The 5,814-nt window shown below is 32.7% G+C and overlaps 1 non-coding gene across 1 annotated transcript; it reads left to right on the top strand.

Moving 5' to 3' along the window:
* The first annotated feature begins 3,865 nt into the window (after positions 1-3,865).
* Positions 3,866-3,970, top strand: LOC112133195 (U6 spliceosomal RNA). The gene has a single exon (XR_002914881.1). It is a non-coding gene; the product is annotated as a U6 spliceosomal RNA (small nuclear RNA).
* Positions 3,971-5,814: the final 1,844 nt, after the last annotated feature.

Raw genomic sequence — 5,814 nt, 5'->3', positions numbered from 1 at the left:
GAGGAGAAAAAAAAGAATAAGACTGCAACATGCCTACAAAATCTAGAAAATAGCCTCAAAAGAGAAAATATAAAATGTGTTGGCCTCAAAAGGAGATAGACAGAAGGATCAGGGTGAAAAGTTTATTCAAAGAATAGCAGAGAACTTTCCAAACCTACAGAAACATATCGATAATTAATTATATGAAGGTCACAGATCACCAAGCAGATTTCACCCAAATAAGACTACCTCAAGACATTTAATAACCATACTCCCAAAGGTCGAGGATAAGAAAAGGATTCTAAAAGCAGCAAGAGAAAAAAAAGGGGGAACATATTAATGAGCTCCAAAAATTCTCGCAGTAGACTTCTAAGTGGAAACCTTAGAGTCCAAGAGAGAGGGACATGACATATTCAAAGTGCTGAATCACAAAATAATATATCATAAATTATTACGTTCAGTGAAAATATCATTTAAACATGAAAGAAAAATAAATACTTTCTCCAAGAAACAAAAACTGAGGGATTTTTTTCAACACCAGACTTAACCTATAAGAAATCTGAAAGGGTGCTCTTTAATCTAAAATAAAAAGAGTGTTAATGAGCAATAAGAAATTATCAGAAGATACAAAACTCACTGGTAACAGTAAGTATACAAATACAGAATAGTCTAAAACTATAATTATGGTGTGTAAACCACTTATATTTTGAATAGAAAGACTAAAAGATAAACCTGTAAAAAATACTAACTACAAACGCCTTTTAAAAATATAAACAGTATAAAAATATAAATCCAACCATCAAAAGTATAAGACTGGGGGGAATAAAGTGTAGAATTTTTATTGGTTTTCTCCTTGCTTGTTTTGCAGTCAGAGTTAAGTTGTTTAAAATGATTGGTTTAAGATGTTATTTTCAAGCCTCATGGTAACCTCAAATCAAAAAAATGTGAAATAGATATACAGAAAATAGAAAGCAAGGAAAATGACTTACACAAAGGAGGACAGAAAAAGGGGAAGAATGGAAGGAAGAAAAGACCAGAAAACAAATAACAAAATGGCAGCAGTAGGTCCTTACTTATCAATAATAACATTGAATGAAAATGGACTAAATTATTCTTTTAAAAGGTATAGAGTAGTTGAATGGATAAAAGTCTACAAGAAACTCACTTCACCTATAAAGACACACACAGAGTAAAAATAAAGGGAAGGAAAAAGATAATCTATGCAAATGGAAACAAAAAAAAACAGGAGTAGCTATATTATAAAAGATAAAATATATTTCAAACATAAAGTATAGAAAGACAAAGAGGTTCATTATGTAATGATAAAGGAGTAATTCTGCGGAAGGATATCACAGTTATAAATATACCTTCTCCCAAAAATGGAATACCAAGGCATATAAAGCAAAATAGTATTCTATTTAAAGTGAGAGACAGACCCAAATACAATGAGTGGAGACCTCAACATCCTACTTTAGGCACTGTGCAGTTCATCCAGACAGGAAATTAGCAAAGAAACATTGGGCTTAATCTGCAACATAGATTAAATAGTCCTAATAAATATTGACAGAAAATTTCATCCAACAGCTACAAAATACACATTCTTCTCTCAGCCCATGGATCATTCTCAAGGATAGACCACATGTGAGGCCATAAAACAAGTTTTTTAGAAATGAAAAAAGTTTACACCATATTAGGTATCTTCTCTGAACACAATGAAATAAAATTAGAAATCAATAAGGAAAAAAAAACTTTTGAAACTCTACAAAGATGTTGAAATTAAACAATATGATCTTCAATGATCAATGAGTGAATGAAGAAATTAAAAAGGAAATTTAAAAATTTCTGGAAAAGAGTGAAAATGAAAACACAATATGCCAAAACCTATGGGACATAGCAAAACGATTATTAAGAGGATAGTTTATAGCAATAAGTGCCTACATAAAAAAATAGAAAAACTTCAAACAATCCAACAATGCGTCTTAAAGAAGTAGAAAAACAAGAGCAAACCAAACTCAAAATTGGGAAAAGAAAATAGAATAAGTGCAGAAATAAATGAAATTGAAATAAAAAATCATAAAAGATAAAGACGACAAAAAACGTTTGTGTTTTTTTGAAAATATAAACAAAAATGACAAACCTTTAGCCAGACTATTGAAGAAAAGGAGAAGACCTATATAAATAAATCAAAGATGAAAAAGGAGACATTAAAACTGATACAGCAAAAATTCAAAAATTCAAATTAAAGACTGCCATGAGCAACTATGTACCAATAAATTGGAAAACCTAGAAGAAATAGATGAATTATCAGACACATACAATCTACTAAGATTGAACTATGAAGAAATCGAAAACCTGAAGATACCAAAAACAAAAAACAAGATCAAATTTAGTAAGAAGTTTTCCACCAAAGAAAAGCCTGGATTGTTATAGTACGTAGCTAGTAAGGCATGAGCAGGGCAGGAGGGCTCCCCACTCAACCATCAGAAATGTCAGGTGACCATCAGATGATGGTCCAGCAGTTGTTAACTGTCTCTCTAAAATAATAATTGCTTACAAGCAGCGCCAGGGAAGGGCAGTCTCCCAGCAGAGAGAAAACACCCGAAATTGGTGATAAGCAGCTTCCTAATAAGATCTCAGGAGTTGGGCGAGCGGGCTCAAGCATGATCATTAAGAGGCAAAGTGATGGAGTTTAAATAGTATCATCACCTTCCTCTAGGAATTCTAGACCAGCAAGTGAAGAACGCCTCAAGTAAGTATGTGTACAACTCCAGCAAACACACTGAACATGCTCTCCGCACAAGTGCTAGCAGGCCGCTGAACATGCAGACAGCCCACGCCAAGGGAAGAATCAGAGAAGTAATGCAGGATCTTGGAAGTATGCCAACGTATAAAACCCCAAGTCAAAAGGTCAAACTGTGCTCTTGATCTCTCAAGTTGCCCACTTGGCCCTCTTCCAAGGGTACTTTACTTCCTTTTATTTCTGCTCTACAAATTTTTAATAAACTTACACTTCTGCTCTAAAACATGCTTTGGTTTCTCCCTCTGAGTCTTTCTTCTGAGGAGGAAATAATTGAAGTTGCTGCAGATCTGTATGGATATAGATTTTGCTGCCAGTAACGAGATCTGATGGTTTCACTGCTGAATTTTATCAAACATTTAAGGAAGAACTAATACCAATCCTACTCAAACTATTGCAAGATATATAAGATTAGGGAATACAAAACTCATTTTAGGAGGACAGTATTACTGACTTCAAAAATCAAACAAAAACATAACAAGAACAAAACAAAACTACAGGCCAGTATCTGATGAACATTGATGCAAAATTCCTAAACAAAACACTAGCAAATTGAATTCAACAACCTATTAAAATGCTCATTCATCATGACCAAGTGGAATTCATCCCAGGAATGAAAGAATGATCTAACATACGCAAATCAATCAATGAAGTCAAATCAATCAAATTGAGTGAAATCAATCAAAGAGTGCAAAGGTTAGTGGAGAGGGAGGGAAAAAGTGTGGATTGTTGATGGGTACAAAAACATAGTTAGACAGAATGAGTACTAACATAGTTAGACAGAATCTAGTACTTGATAGCACAGCAGGTTGACTACAGTCAAAAATAATTTATGATGTATTTTTAAATAACTAAAATAGCAGAAATGGAATGCTCTTGTAACGAAGAAATAATAAATGCTTGGGGTGTTAAATACCTCAATTTCTCTGATACGGTTATTGCACATTATATTCCTGCATAAAACCATCACATATACCCCATAAATATATACACCTATTGTGTACACATAAAAGTTAAAAGTGAGAAATTAAATTTAAAAAATAGAATGGCCACCAAATCTCAGGTAATATAAAAAGAAAATTAAATCAAGTGCTTGCTTCAGCAGCACATATACTAAATTTGGAAAGATACAGAGAAGATTAGCATAGCCCCTACACAAGAATGACATAAATACATGAATTGTTCTGTATTTCAGGAATAAAAATCAAATTAAATCCTAATCAAATTACTATAAATACATGGAAAAGAGAAAAATCTAAAAAGAAATTAAAGGGAAAAAAGGCACATTATATACTAGAAATGAAAGATGAATATGACCAAATAATTCTTTTTGGAAAGAACCTAAGGCAAAAAACAAAAACAAAAACTAAAAAGTCTTTAACGTGCTGAGGAAGAGGAGTACATCTCTTCAATTTAAAATTGTACAGCCAGAAATAAATGTTTTTTAGAAAATGAAGAGAAATAAATATCATTGTAAACCAAACACTTATAGATTCATTACCAAATAACTTACACTAAAATTAATACTTAGCAATTTTTTTCAAAATGAAATAAAATGACCCTAGGTGGAAATTATGCACTTCATATAGAAGTGAAGAGTAACAGAATTAGTAAATGTGTCAGTAAATATGGCCTCTTCTCCTTTTCAAGTTTCCTTTAAAACATAATTGAGCCAGGCATAGTGGCTCACTCCTGTAATCTCAGAAATCTGGGAGGTTGGGGCAAGATGATCAGTTGAGGCCAAGAGTTCAAGACAAGCTTGGCCCACACAATTAGATCCCATCTTTACCAAAAAAAAAAAAAAAAAAAAACCATTAAAAGAAAAACTAGATGGGCATAGTGGCATACATCTTTAGTCCTAGCTACTCAGGAGTCTGAGACAGGAGGATCACTTGAGCCCAGAAGTTTGAGGTTACAGTGAGTTGTGATTGCACCACTGCACTCCAGCCTGGGCAGCACAATGAGATCTGGTCTCAATAAATAAATAAATAATTGATTATTTAAAACAAAAATAACAACATATTTTATTATTTAAAACATATTCAGAAGTAAAATTATTAATGTAACAGTACAAAGGATGACAGAGACAAACTGAAAAATATTTGTATAAGTGGTTAATGCTATGTAAAAAAGTCTGCAATATTGTTGGAAGGTATATTGTAATAAGATAAATATTGTAAACCTTAGATTGACCTGTAAAAGAAAATTAAAGAAAAAGAAAGAAAATTTAAATATAGCTAATTAGCCAAGACTAAATAATACATGGTATTAAATAAAAACCTAAAGGAGGTATGAAGATAGGAAAGAAAACAGAAACAAATAGAAGCTGTCAAAGAGAAAGCAAACAGCAAAATGGTAGACTTAAAGTCAACCATACCACCAATTGCATTAAACATAAAAGGTTGAAACAGTTAAATGGCAAAGATCACAAAGGTGAACTTAATAAGACAGAAGAGGAATTGGAGGCAGATGAGGTAGTGGAGGAGGAAGAGGCAGACGAGATCAACTATAAATTGTCAACCAGAAAACTACTTTTAATCTAAGATATGTATAAAAAAAGGATAAAAAATTGTATACAATTCTAACACTATTCAGACAAAAGCTGGAATAGCTATATTAATATCATAATGAGTACACATTAGAAAAAGAAATGCAATTAATCACATTACTTGTAGTATTTATGTTCTACAAAGTCACACAAGCACTGAATTAATGAATACTGAACCACGATTCCAAAGAGTAAGTATACACACACACACACACATTTAACACAGATTTTAATCTTAAATCCTAAAAAAAATTATGGTGGATTTTAATTTCTTAATGTTATAAAAAAAGAACAACAGATTCAGAAATGTTGAATGACTTGCCTGAGACCACCCCACTAATGTCTGCCTGAGTTGGAATTCATACTCCCTCTAACTGGCCCCAGACCCAGAGCTTCTTCCCTTACACAGCCGTGCTCCTACCAGCTCCATTTTATGGTGAACTCTACATGAGAGATGAAGTAAGAAGGCAGTGTCATTTCAGCTGGGGAC

This window comes from Pongo abelii, chromosome 3 (genome assembly GCF_028885655.2).
Source record: "Pongo abelii isolate AG06213 chromosome 3, NHGRI_mPonAbe1-v2.0_pri, whole genome shotgun sequence".
Taxonomy (NCBI): Eukaryota; Metazoa; Chordata; class Mammalia; order Primates; family Hominidae; genus Pongo; species Pongo abelii.
This window is presented reverse-complemented; position numbering and strand designations above follow the sequence as displayed.